Source organism: Lissotriton vulgaris, chromosome 6 (genome assembly GCF_964263255.1).
Source record: "Lissotriton vulgaris chromosome 6, aLisVul1.2, whole genome shotgun sequence".
NCBI lineage: Eukaryota > Metazoa > Chordata > Amphibia > Caudata > Salamandridae > Lissotriton > Lissotriton vulgaris.
Window position 1 is genome coordinate 1,215,974,821 of NC_141694.1, and position 15,529 is coordinate 1,215,990,349.

Below are 15,529 nucleotides of genomic sequence, written 5' to 3' on the forward strand. Positions count from 1 at the left end.
TTCAGGAAATCCATGGTGGAAAAGGGGAGCTAGGGCCTAGCTGCACAGCGTATTTGGACTGAATTCCAGGTAGTAGGCCCATTTATGCTTTTTGCCAGTTTGGGGGTGTTTTGCTTTTTTGCGGGTGGCTGCAGGGGTCTGGGGCCATTGCTGGGAATGTCTAATACCGGATAAAAGTGGTTTGGACAAAATCGGAGAATTCTTTTTTGCGTTTTTGCTGACTTGCTTGTCTTTGAGGTGCTGTTTGGGGGGTTCCGGGTGTTTGTGGGTGGGTTTAGGGGTCTGGGAGCACTGTTGGGTATGGATACTTTTGATTGCAAGAGGTTTGAAGCGAATCCATGGTGGCAAAGGGGAGTTAGGGCCTAGCTGCAGAGCGCGCGTGGAGTGATTTTGGAAATTTGCCTGAAAATTTCTAAGTCCCCATTTTTGTAGTTTTGCTTTTTGGCTGTTTGGGGGTCTTCTACTTCTTTACGCCTGGGTTGACAGGTCTGGGGCCATTGCTGGGAATGTCTAATACCGGATGAAAGTGGTTTGGACAAAATCAGAGGCGAAATTTGTTTTGCGTTTTTGCTGACTTTCTTGTCTTTGAGGTGTTGTTTGGGGGGGTTCCAGGTGTTTGTGGGTGGGTTTTGGGGTCTGGAAGCACTGCTGGCACAGTCTAATGTTGATTGCATTTGTTTTTCAGGAAATCCATGGTGGAAAAGGGGAGTTAGGGCCTAGCTGCAGAGCTTATTTGGACTGAATTCCAGGTAGTAGGCCCATTTTTGCTTTTTGCCAGTTTGAGGGTGTTCTGCTTTTTTGCGGGTGGCTGCAGGGGTCTAGGGGTCTGGGGCCACTGCTGGGAATGTCTAATACCAGATAAAAGTGGTTTGGACAAAATCGGAGGCAAATTTTTGTTTGCGTTTTTGCTGACTTGCTTGTCTTTGAGGTGCTGTTTGGGGGGTTCCGGGTGTTTGTGGGTGGGGTTTGGGGTCTGGGAGCACTGCTTGCACAGTCTAATGTTGATTGCATTTGTTTTTCAGGAAATCCATGGTGGAAAAGGGGAGTTGGGGCCTAGCTGCACAGCGCATTTGGACTGAATTCCAGGTAGGCCCAAAGTTTTCGAAGTGTGGCTTTTCCCGGGTTTTGCCTTTTGGCTTGTTGGGGGGGTTAAACTTGTTTTCTCCCGGGTTGACAGTTCTGGGGACATTGCTGGGAAGGTCAAATACCCGAAAGAAAGTGTTTTGGAGACAATCCCTGGGGAAAAAGTTTTTGCATTTTCTGCTCACTCTACGGTTTTCGGGAGGCTGTTTGTGGGGGTTCCTGGTGTTTGTGGGGTGGTTTGCAAGTTTTGGAGCAATGCTGGGTATGGATACTTTTGCTTGCAAGTGGTTTGAATACAATCCATGGTGAGTAAGGGCTGAATTTGCGCCTACTTTACTCTCAAAGTACGTTTTGTCACCAATTACTACTAGGCCTCGTTTTTGGAGATCTGATTGGGGGTCTTCTACATTTTTGCAACTGGGTTTAGTAAGGGTCTGGGAGCACTGCTGGGAATGTCTAATTTTGTTCTAAAACACAGTTTACAGTGCACCTAGTTTGAGGGGAAAGATCCGCTAAGTTAATTCGCCCATACTTATTTATCCTTCAAAAGGAGACTCAGACAGAGTACACACTTTTAAAAATATTGTACTGTCTATTAGGAAACTCAAAGTGTGAATTTTTGCACTACACAGCGTACATACCTTATATTTATTTGTCAGTGGTGTTCTAATATCAGTTCCTATTTTTCCATCAATAATTACAGGCCTGGTTTCAGCCTGTGCAATGGGAAAAAAAGGATGAAGTCATGCTTCACATTAGCGAGCCGCAATTCAGCATCCGCCAGGCAGGCAGTGTCTTCTGGTCACCAACATTGATGGACGGAGCGTCAGATGGAATGGAGGAGTCCCGCTAAATAAGAGAAATGGTTGGATGCATGCAACTTACCAAATTCAACAGGACAACTACAACAACATACAGATACAGTATTCTTTCTTTTCTAATTATCTTTTAAGTAATGTTATTGCTGTGAACTTCTATGAGTGTGGCTGCATTTCTTTGATCTCTGCTTCTAAATTCATCCCTACAGCCATTGTATAGGTTTTACTTCTGCTATTCTTCAAACCTAATTTAATGTATGGAGTGTTTCTCTGAGTGCAGAGATAGGCAAGTGAAAACGCATAATTATTACTCCAGCCCTGTACTGTTGCATTCTTTCATTCACGGTTGTCGAAAGTACTACTTACTTTTCAGTAACCATGCATGCAGTAGATAGCTTTGTACCCAAAGATTTGTTTATCTTCAATTATTGTTTGTCCACGATGTGCTTTTTTTTTCTTCTCTCAACAAAACTTTCCCAAAAACCCCCATTCCCATCCATTTTCCAAACCCTAACCCTCTTCCCCCGGGCTGTGTGGTTTTGATTGATGTGTGACTAAATGACAGCAATAATTCCACATACTTTGCGGGGAGGATAAGGTCATAGCAATTAGCAACAGGCTGGTGAAGGAATCCGAGGATATATTCTTACTCAGCTTGACACTGAGTCACTATTGGCAAATGAAAGCAGATTTTCGTGTGCGCCATCAACTTGATTGGTCATCAAGAACATCCCCCTCCTAGACGTGGCAAATTATTACTCTGCTGTATCCTTCACCTTCAGTACTATTTCTTTTAGTAGTAGCCAATGTCAAAGAAATTCAACGCAAGTACTAGTTATACTTTCAATACTTTACCATTTGTTAGGCTACATTGTGGCACTGTTCTAGTGTACTGTCACCTGCTATATTCTCTATCGTACCGTTCTAATGCTACGGTAAGGACAAACAAGGTTTCATTTTCTTTTTTTTCAGATGCTGCAACTGCCACTGTGTAACACCACAAGTACCACCGCAATGATGACATTTCATCCGCTCAGGATTGCCAACCTTAATCGCCATTTCCCGTGCAGCCAGCCCTGTGCCTAGCCCTATTTCCAAACACAAATTGCAGGTAAGATAAGCGTTTGGGGGGAGGTACTATAATGGAGTATTAAGAGAGACGAGAGATTGACGGTCCTAGGACTATTGAATTCACTTACTCCGTGAGAGGCACTTATGGTCAGATTCTGAGTATTTGGCCATTTGCGAGTGCGATTTTTGCATTTGGGATTCATCATCCCAAATGCAAAAATCGCTATTACCGAAATTGCATATTTGCGAGGAATTGGATTTAAGGAATCTCAAATAGAGATTCCTTAAATCCAATTCATCACCCAATTTGAAATTGCGAAATCGCAATATTTGGTCGCAATTTACCACGAAATCTGACTTCGTGGTAAATTGCGAAAAAAGAGTAAAAAGCACTTTAGTGCATTTTTTTCTTTTGCATGTTACACACACACATGTCCTCTGGACATGTGTGTGCGCAACACCTGTTCAAATGTGCATTTGAGGGGTGCTACAGGGTATCCTTTGGACACCCCTGGCACCCTTCAAATCGCAATCTTATTTGCGATTAGCAAATTGCTAATCGCAAATAAGGAATACTCCCCATTCATTCCTATGGGCCTTTTGGCCCATAGGAATGAATGGGGAGTTTTTCCTTATTTGCGATTAGCAATTTGCTAATCGCAAATAAGGAATCAGTAGGAATCGCAATCATTTTTGCTAATCCTACATGAATCCCGTTTTGCGAGTCCTTAATAGCGAATCGCTATAATTCGCTATTAGGGCCTCGCAAAACGGGAGATTGATGAATATGGCTGTTAGTTTTGAAAAATTTGGGCAATTAGTACTTACACAACTTGAATCAAGATGCCACTCTAGTTTCAGGAAAACAAACTTACTGTTAAACCCCCACCCACCAGCCTCAAAAGCAGTAAAAAACACGTATGCTAAGATAAAGTTTAAAGTATATTTATATATCCCTAACATAAATAATCTCCCGCAAGACCCAACCCACCCCCCCCTCCCGAACCCCAATGACTGTCCGTGAAAACTAAGTCCAAAAAAGTAGAAAACCCAACTCCCAATTCCCACCCCCCAGAAGTCTTTAAAAAAGTGGCAAGGGACAGTCTCCTCCTACTGCTGGCTGCTGTTGACTTTTCGGGCCAGGTCCGCATGCTCCTTGCGGAGGGTCTCGAGCAGGGTTTTGGTGTTGAGGAGCTCCTGCTCAAGGTAGGACACCCTAAGTGAAAGGCGGTGCACGCGTGCCTTGCACCTGCTGTTGGGGGCAGCTGATTTCTTTGCTGCTCGGCGGTGGCGGGTGGCTGCGGTACCCCGGCTCCGTACCGCTGGAGACCTGCTGTGCTGACTGGCTGACCCAGGGAGCGCGGAGGAGGATGCAGGTGTCGCCGTGGATGTTGTCCACGTACTCTGCGTGTCCTCCTCCTCCTGGGCCACCAGCCACCGATATTCGGCGACAGTGGCGTCCAGCCTCCGTTGCCGGGCCCTTTTTCGCCAGCTTTTTCCGTGTTGGTTTGGAAGGAGCATCTATATGAAGAAAGAAAGACATAGTCTGTAACCAATGCTCTTTAAGATTAACACAAAATGATTCAGCAGAAAGTTATGTCACAGTAGAACTAGCAACTTGCAAGCGCAGTACATAACTATTGTCGACAGTATCTATCTAACCTCCCACTTCTCCATCCTTGCTCTAACATTAGTGGGAGTTTAAGGAATCAATTCTATGAATACTATGGACTCACTCCATTAGAGTCGACTATGACAGTACACCAGTCTTATTCTTCTTCTTCTCTCTTGTTTAGCAAAATTGGTACGTTAACTTCTGCAAGCCGGCATATGCCAGCGCAGTCAACTTGCACCCGAGAAAAACAGACACCTGCCATGATGAGTGAGACAGACTTGCGTTACTGTACCAGTCCAGTACATGCAGGTGGTGATGCTCTTACTTTTCTATTACGGGTGGCACTGAGAATACTCTGTTACAAGGGCTACTGCTTAATTAATTTAACTTTCACCCTACAGTGCCAATGAATACTAGAAAAGGAAAATGAAGACGATAAATAATCTGATTATCTATCACTGCACATGGTATGTATTTGCTTACATATGGGATGACTTTAGGTGCTTTGCTTTTTATTGAGTGAACAGTGATACATCCACACATGAATGACCGAGTTCTACTAAACTTATTAACAGAGGTAGTGAGTGGCCATCGTAATAGCCGGATATATGCTGTGCTTGCAATACAAACTACTGCTACTATTCATGGTAGTATTCGGACAAAATTACAACTTCTTTTCCTTGCCTTTCCTACACTGGGAGGGACGTGCGGGTGCAGTGTTACATGCTCTTCAAAGTAACACTTTGTTCATCCAGTGACCGTCTACTCTCTCTAGATACACATATGCTATCTAAGAGTCAGATAGTACCATGATCCAGGCATCCATCCATTCAAACTAAATGTCAATCATTCTTCTTCATGTCTCTCATCTGGACAAACCTTACGTTTTCTCACAGGAAAACAACATTTTCATTTTATTTGGGAAACCGCGAGCCATACATCCGTGCTTGACTTGCATTTGAATTTCAACCAAAGCATATATTGCGCACACATACAGTTTTTGTTTCACCCACCCAGGCTGTCCTCCTTCCACCCATCCTTGCTTCATCCTTCACCCAGCCATGCATCATATTCCTTCCCAGCCACCTCGCGCACCAATCAAACACGTATCATTCTTCTTTGTCAGTCATCATTACGTTTAACTTGCTCGTCCTTCCACACTTACTTACACCCTTCTTTCGCTTTTCGCTCATCCCATCCATCAAGTTCATCTCAGATCTGATTTGGATTCTCGAAAAAAAATCACAGCTGAGTTGAAGTAAATTTAGAGGAGGCTACTACCTGGTTGATAAAAATTTGAAAGTCTGCTTAACAGTATGGAAACTTAACTGTAGAACATATATACTACACCCGTGAAGAGAGCAGACTATGCAGTCTGCAATGTCAATAAGTAAGGAATATAAGAGCTTATCACTGCCCGCCACTAACGTGGCAACCCGCACAGCAGTTTCGTCCTACACTTGAACCGCCTCCTCCCCTGAAGTGTCCTCCTCCACCTCCGCGCTGGGCCCAGCACCTGATGTTCCACCTACAAAGTACATTTAAGAATGTTAGATGTCATAGACATACACCACTCACTAGTATTTTGTCTAGGAAGGAAGAAATGTGAATACAGAAACCAATGTGGAAAGTGATTCCAGTAGGACACTGGGACCATCCCCTTGGGAACACCTTGATTTCCTCTTATGGACAGAGGATTCCACAATGTTAAATGTATCAAGTTTTCCTTTTTATTGATCAAAAGTTCATTAGATGTTGATTCACAACATATTGGTTTGGTTCATATTTTCACTCATTAGAAAGCATGAGTGGCACCTTAATTCCTGAGACATCATTAAAGTTCAAAATATCCAATGCATTTCGGGCTGTACTATACGCCCTTCATCAGGGAATAATGCTGTAACAAAAGAAATATTCCAAATCACCATCTTCCATATAACATTACACAGTTCATTCAATTAGGCATCTCATGATTTCAAAACGTATATCTTTTCAGTTATACAGAACGGAACCTGGTTTGAACCAAAAACAAAAGGCCAGTCAACTATAAATGAATAACTCACATGTCTGTTGAGTGATTTGGTAACTGCTCAACCGGTGTGTTAACGCTGTTGTAAAGAGAAAGAAACGCGGGTTGTAATGAGTTATGTGAACGCGAACTGTGAAGTGTGTCGTAGCTGCCATGTATTGGTAGATACACTAACCTGATGATCGGTAAATTCAAACGTGAGTTTGGCCACTCGTCCGAGGGTCCGTGCTCACGGCGATTTGAGATTTCTCAATGCAACAATGTTGCTGTTCGGTTCATGGTTTGAAACGCGATGCCGATCACGTGGGTAATGAAGTTAGAAAAAAGACTGTCGAGCTGGAGTGACTACAACTGGTTACCCGTGTCATAGTATATGTATGCCAAAGATAAGCGCCACGGATAAGTGTTAGCTTAGTTTGTGCAATAAAAAATAGGTATATGAAAATGACTAAAAATATAAATGGGAAATATAAATGGGAAATATAAACAAAAAATGAACGACGTGGTATCAAACCGGTGCGCATGAGGAGAAGTCTCCCGAAACATGCTCCAGTGAATGGTGCTATTGAAGAACTAGGTTGGAATGACTGTTAGTGTGGGTATGGTGAATGCTAAACAGGAGAACCAAGCTAACAGTACACAAGGGCAAATTTACAGATTTACAGTATGAATCACAGGTAACATGAGAATTCATTTCTATCATTCAAACCAAATGGCTTTTGCGTGCACAATTTGAAAATCCAATGATTCTCTCTTTGGAGAATATATTTTGTGTTGTCTCTTCCTTCAGTTTTATTGATAGTCTCTAGGATTATGAATTTAAGCTGGGCAATGTTGTGTTTAGCTTCCATGAAATGCATTGCAACGGTTGATTTTGCGTTCTTTAAACGTACATTAGATTTATGCTCTGTAAGTCTGATTTTCATCTTGCGTTCAGTCTTCCCGATGTATAACTTGCCACACGGGCATTTAAGGGCATATATGATGTTAGACGAATCACAAGTAGCATTGACTCTCAGTTTAATTTCTTGTCCTTTCATTGGATGGTTGATTTTATTACCTTTTATCACGTTATTGCAATGTCCGCAATTATAACATGGTATGGTTCCATGATAGATTTCAGAGATAGAGGTTCTTGGTTGAATCATTTCTCCTAAATTTCTTGATCTTGTAAATGCGAATAGAGGAGGTTCTATGAAACTCTGATTTAAATCGGGTTCTAACATAAGCATTTGCCAATGTTTGAGGATAGTCTTTTTGTATTTGTAGCTTGAGGTTGAGAATTTAGAAATGGCAACTATTCTTGTTTGCTCTTTCTTTTGGCTGGGTTGTAGAAGAGTACTTCTATCTTTCTGGTCAATTTTAGATTTTGATTGATCCAAAATATGTTGTGGATATCCTCTTTGTTTGAACTTGTCTTCCATCTCTTTTAATATTTTTTGTGATGTGTTGTGTTCTGATGTTATCCTTTTGACTCTAGCCATCTAAGAGAAAGGTAAGAATTTCTTTAGATTGTGCTCATGAAAACTGCTGTAGTGGAGCATATTGTTGCGATCTGTGCTTTTGATGTGTAGATCGGTTGTGAGGCCCTTGTCTGTGCGAATAATTTTCACGTCCAGGAATGCAATGGTGGTCTCTGATATTTCCCAAGTTAATTGTATTCTCTCATCAACTTGATTAAATTGTATAAGAGCCTCTTGTAATTCATCTTTTGTGCTGGACCATAGAATAAAGATGTCATCTATGTACCGGATGAAAGTTTTTAGGTTTTTGACCCATCGTTCGTTGCATAGTATGTGTTTTTCTTCATAAAACTTCATGAAAAGATTAGCATAGACCGGCGCGGCCGAATTGCCCATTGCTGTCCCAACCAGTTGTAGGTACCATTGGTCATTATGTTTGAAATAGCTTTGGTAAAGAGAGAAAAGCATCAGTTCCATCAAAAATGTTTGGAAGTTCACGTCGAGATCTGTGCTCATTAGTGCGTTCTCTATGGCTTCTATGCCCATTGAATGTGGTATACTGGTGTATAATGATTTTACATCTGCTGTGCATAGGATTATGTTGTCACTAGGATCCAACTTGATGGTCTCGAGTTTAGTTAAGTACTCCGTGGTATCCTTTACATATGTTGCCATAGTTTTTACTACAGGTTGCAGATATTTATCCAGTAGTTGACCCACTGGTTCATGTATGCTGTTGCGAGTGGACACTATTGGTCGCAGTGGAGGGTCTAGTAGATTTTTGTGAATTTTTGGGACCATGTTTAAAGAAGGACTTTTAGGATTTGCTTTCAATAAGAATTTTTTTGTTCTGTCGTTGATTGTTCCCATTTCATATGCTCTTTCCACGATTTCTTTGAGATTTTGTGAGAATTCAATGGTCGGATTCTGTTCAAGTCTCATGTAAATGTTTGTATCTCTTATATGTTCCATGACTTTTAGCTCATGTTGTGCTCGATCCATTATCACGATTGCACCACCTTTGTCTGCTTTGGTGCAGATTATTTTCTCATTGTGTGATAATTTTCTGAGAGTGTCGAGGTCCTTCTGACCCTTCCCCTTCTCGGGCTGCTTCCCTGCTCCCTTTACCATGGTCTGGGCAGAAAGGAAGGTAAATAAGAAATAGGAAATAGAATAGGGAAGAAGAAAAGAAAAGAGTTTAAAAAGTAGTTTAAAATTAACCAAAAGTAGCAGAAAACAAAAAAATATAGAGCTAAAAAAATAGAGGGATAGAGAATAAGTAAAATAGATTAAAAAAAAACTCAAACAAGCAAAGGATGGCAGAGATTGAAAGAGGATACAGAAAGCATGCCCAGAACCATAGCAATGAATGAAAAACAAGATGGCCGCGCCCGTTCACGACCGCGTGGGTAAATTCGCGCAAGATTTTCCTCGCAATCACACGCCAATTTGTACTAGCGAGCCGCGCACTTTGCTAGATTACACATAGCGCCCGGAAACAGAAATATGTCACGCAAACAAGATGGCCGCGCCCATGTACGACCGCTAGGGTAACTCCACGCCGTTGCGCTACAAGCGGCTCGGTAAAACGCACAAAACCACGCGAACTAACACGCCGCAAAAAAACAAATCGTATATTCGCACGAATTTGCTGCTTCCGAATTCGATCTCGCGCAAATTTGCGCCCCGCGAACACCGCGAAATTGCAGAAAAACTATTTTTGCAAAACTGAAAGCACTCAGCAGGTGCAAAAGTTCAAGCTCATCATTAGTAACCATTCCCTGTAGTGCTTCCTGAGGGCCCTCTCCAGAGTTCAGTTGCCTACTTGCAACTATTCTATGGCCCTGCTCTGACCCTCACAGTAGGCTCAGAGAATAGCTACAAATATGCCCCAAAGGTCCTGTTAAAAAAATGCACTGCAACAGAAAGCAATTACAGATAAGGAAGCAGGTGCCAGACTGAAAGTTCAAATTCAGTGACACATTAATCAACCCCTAATTCATTCATGTCAGTTGAGACAGTGCAGGTGTGCTAACGAATTTTGCAAAACTGAAAGCAGCTAGCAGGTGCAAAAAGTTCAAGCTCATCATTAATCAGGAAGCACTTACAGCTAAGGAAGCAGGTGCCAGCTCAAATTCAGTGACACATTAATCAGCCCCAAATTAATTCATGTCAGTTGAAGCAGGGCAGGTGTGCTTTTCCCCCCATAATATACAGTGATGAACCAGAGGGTGGCAGTGATGTACCAGAGGGTGGCATGGGTGAACCAGAGGGTGGCAGTGGTGAAACAGAGGGTGTTGTGATGAACCAGACATAGAAACAACATGGTCGCGACTGTTGCGACCCGACAAGTAAGTTCGCGTTTGCGAACTGGTGCAAAACCCTCGCGAACTGGCAGAAACCCTTGGGAACATGAAAAAAAAGAAAAAATCCGCAAATTCGCGAAAGTTCGCGAATTTTGCGGATTGCGAATTCGTGAATACGCAAATTCGTGTATCGCAAATTCGCAAAATTCACCCATACTTAATCTAAACCATCTCCTCAATGCAAGCTGCATTTAGCATCTGCGTACAATAGATTATAATACACCCTGTAATTAGCCCTTAACCAACTCCACCCTACTCCCTTGTGAAACCATGCTTCTGTAAACATAATAATGGTACCCTTCGCCTGCTACCCAAAATGCTCAACCTGAAATAGGTGCTCCAAAAACCTTTTCTAACGAAAAACCAAGACATAAATAAAGCAATTGTACCAAATTAATCTAAAAACCCTTTCAGTTTAATGCACAAAAACCCTAAGTGAATACGATACTGAAAAAGTCCCCACCAGCATCCCCTTTCCCAACCTAATATCTGCTGTTTAGCAACTCATTTCAGATACCATAATGTGAGCTATGTAAAAATTACCTTAAAAGCCATGGTCGGCAGCCCAATAGCCTCCTTCACACTCTCTCCAACTGCCGTAAATGCGAGTTGCCTCATCTTCGCATACACATCTAAACTCTCCCATGTGACCACCTGTTTTTCACCAATCAAAGAGGGTAAAGGAATACTGTATACAACCTCTCAGTATAAATGTGCACACCCTGAAAAAGAAGAGAAACACTACTCTATCCCACCCGTGAATTCGTTGCCAGCTCTATTCCAGTCGCACCCACCCAAACATCAAAATGTAACAAATATGGTTCTACAAAATAAATGCATCCAAATGTAACAGATGTGTTTCCGCAAAATAAATACCACAAACATTTGAAATCCATATTAATTAAAAAGAGTCACAAATACGTGTGAACAGGATTTAAATGTCCTTCATGGCCAATGTTACAGTTCCTTTCAGTAATGTTCTTATGTAACCACATGAGCTCCGTTCTGAATGTTCCATGTTCCCTTGCTGTCTTCGAGGTGATACTTGATTCACTTCAATTACTTTCTCTGTGTTTAGTTTAATCATTGTTATCAGCAGGGTACAAGCTTGGTTAGGGACAGAACGTTGCAATGCATAAAAGAAATGATAGTATGCACTCCTTTCCTTATACCCGTTCCATTTCTTGCTGGATAATTGTGTGCAAACTGATACCGTGATCTGTCCCAAAGGTCATGGATGTGTGATTAGCAATGGGGAAGACGTTTGAAACATGCAATTCCAAAACCAACTTCACAAAAGACATGTTTTGAAATTGTGAGTTCATTGACCCCAAACTCCAAATCTCTATCTGCTCCCATTGGGAAATTTTACTTATAAAAGATTTTAAGGCAATCTCCATGTCACCCTGTGGGAGAGATAGTCCTTGCAATAGTGAAAAACAAAATCAGCAGTATTTGACTATTAGGACATGTAAAACACGCCAGTAAGTGTCCTACATTTTGAATACACTGCACCCTGCCCATGGGGCTCCTTTGGACCTACCTTAGGGGTGACTTACATGTAGTAAAATGGAAGGTTTAGGACTGACAAGTGGCTGCACTTGCTAGGTCAAAATAGCAGTGTAAATCTACACTCACAGCCACTGCAGTGGCAGGTCTGAGGCACATTTGTAGGGATTCTCATGTTGGTGGCAAAATCTGTGCTGCAGGTCCCCTATTAGAATTTGATTTACAGGCCCTGGGCACACCTGGTGGACTTTTATAGGGCCTTGCTAGTAAATCATATATGCCAATCATGGATAAACCAATCACCAATACAATTTAGACAGAGAGCATATGCACTTTAGCACAGGTCAGCAGTGGTAAAATCCCTGGAGTCCTAAAACCAACAGAAAGAGGTCAGAAGAAATAGGGGGAAGAAGGCAAAATGTTTGGTGAGAAACCTGCAAAAAGGGTAAGGTCCAATAACAGCATAGGCTGACAATATTTTCCTATTCATCTCACAACCGCAGTCATCAATACCAGCTTTCCTAGGTGAAGTTGACTCTTATTTACTTGATCCTGGCTAAATGTGAGATTCTACCTCTTTATGAATGTACTTTTAAACAAGAATTGTATGGCAAGGCCTGGAGGCCCATATTATATAATTGTATTAATATTAGCCTCCTTGCCTTTAATAAAATCATGATTTTCTCCCCATTAAAACGGGAAAATCTGCATTTATACATATGGTATTCTCATAGCATATAAAACAAATGTAATATTTGGGTCTCTGGTTCCCATCATCTACAGCTGACTCTATCTCTCTAAATTATGTTGAAAATAGCATTCCTAAACAAAACAGTCTTGTTAATCGTTGGCACCCTTTACACCTTTCCTGGAAGAGATGCTTAAGCACTATAAAAATGATACTGGTCCTCATTGCTTTATACACTATATCTATCTAACATTCCATTAAATATTCCTTCCAAACACTTCAAGAAAATGAATTCCACATTACACAATTTGTATCTTATACTGACATAGCTTCACCCCTCAATAAACAATCAGAGGAGCTTCTATATACTAATCTTAAAGCATCAGCTATTATAAACCCTTCACACAGATCCATGCTGGCAGGCATACATCAGTGCTATGCTGGGAAAATGATTTAAATATAATATGGCCCATCTCACTATGGAGAAACATATGAACTAAGATTAAAAAGTTGTCTCTAGCGCTAACATTACACAAACTCTTTTTTATGTTAACAATAGCCTACTGATGCCTCCTTCAATTCTACATAAAATGTATCCACACCTTTTATGTGTCTTGTCATGCACACTCTGCAGATATAAAACAATTACTCTTTGCATGTCCTTTTCTTCATAATTTTTGGCTGGAGGTTTGGAATGAAATGAATGCAATTATCCAGTCTTTTGTACTATTCCCCATCACAAAAAATTTTCTAGGAGGTTTATTTGAACACTGGGGACATGTTTCCGGTAATTTACAAAATATTAGACTTATTATTGGCTATCGCATTTCAACAAATAGCACTCAATTGGAAGAATTTCACTCAGCTATCATTTCAAGCTTGGTGGTATGCAGTGTGTTACACTCATTGACTGGATGAGCATATATCCATCCGCTATCCCTTGCTCTAAAACTTCACACCACATGGTCCCTAATTTTTTCGATCAGATTGCACAACCACATGCAGCAGAAGTTCTCAACACCCATGACTTCCTTTTGTTGAAGGTAAAATTATTTTCTAAACACTACATATGTTTCCAATGTATTAATTGAAGAAGTTACATGATATGTACATTTCAGACTTTACATATGGGGCCTCATTTAGGAGGCCTTTCGTCAGTTTTGCGCTGCTGATGCGTCGCATTTTGTGACGCATTGACGGCGTAAAACATGCGCCTTGTTGCGCTATATTTAAAAAGTGACGCATCTAGGTAGATGCGTCACTTTTTAAACCCCTGCGCCACATTATACCTGCGTCAGGTATAATGTATGCAGAGGGGGCGTTCCCCCGCAAAAAGCCTCATAATAGTGACGCAGTGAAATCTATGAGATTTCACTGCATCACTTTTAGGACGCTGTTGCGTCAAAATCTTGCGCCTGCCTCACAGCAGGCGTAAGACTGACGCAAGCCCTTTCACATGGGGCTTTCCCCATGTGAAAGGACGCATTGCTGGAGTTGCGTCACTTTTGTGACACACTCCAGCAATGCGTCACTTTTGCGCTTACAGATACGTCAGAAATACTGACGTATCTGTAACTCCTTGCGACATGATGCGTCATACATTAAATATGACGCATCAGGAATGTCGTAAGGGGCGCACAGTGAAAAGTGACGCATCGCTGTTTTCACGCAGCGATGCGTCACTTTTCATAAATGAGGCCCTTGTAATCTATTTAATATGTTAAATATGATTCTCTTTCTTTCCGAATGCTCTCGTCCCCTACTTTTACCTCCACCTTTTCTTTATTTACAATTCAATTGCATATTGATACTTGCTATCTTATGTACTCATTAATTATTTTATTTTCTCAACTGCATTGTTTTTATCATAAATAAACTTTTCTTTAAAACCTAAAAAGGATGTGATTAGCCGTTCTCTGACTGAATAATAAGAAATCTACTGGAGAGGGTTCAACTAATTGTTAGACGTCCCTTCATACTTCCCAGTTGCCATCTAGGGATATTTTGCATTAGAAACTAAGCATACATCAGAGGGTTGAGACAGCGACGCACTCATTACTGATATCTAGTGGGACAGGCCCCATCACAAGTTCGAACACCTTGCAGGGCCATCTAGCCCTTCACGTTTCCACTGTTTATACACTGGATACCTTTCAACTTGGCCCTTTAATCACAGCGAGCAGAAACGCATGACAAAAATGCATTTAGACTCCCAGTGTATTGTGGGCGCTGATTCAGGGCTCTTTCAATTACTGATGCACGGCCAGCCAGTGCTTCCCGCCTCATTATTCCACGCGCTCGATTCTGTGTCGACTCAGAACAAGCACTAATGTCAGGCCCACTGAGTGATGGCTTTTAAGCCAGGGTCTGTCTGAGAGTGAATGCGCGCGCGGCACTGAAAGCTTATTACAGCTTTCAGAAATGCATTACGCTTCTTAATCTTGCGCCCAAGCGACCGCCTGAAATAATTTCGCACGCAAAAAATGCATAATATTTCACTTAAAATACTTTCACCTAATATTTATAAACGCATAATATTTGGAAGTTACATCGACATTTTGTAATCCGGCGGCGCCTTATGCGTTTTGTTTAGTAGTTTTGTCTTCAATGCTAGGGTGTTTTATAAATTGTTTGTTAATGGATTTTGCAGTGTGGTGCTCGGTCCTCCCCTTAGGCTATTATCATATCAATTTAGGTAATTCAAAGAAAAATCTGAAGTTGAAATAAAGGAATGATGACAGTATTCAAAGCATAGGTGGTACTGGTCTCGTGCGATCCAACAAGAAAATAGCCGAATGAACCATAATGCCCTCCACAGAAGTGAACCTTGACCCTCAGTGGGATGCTAGTTCTTTTCCATAGCTTCTCTTTATAAAACCTACCCTCA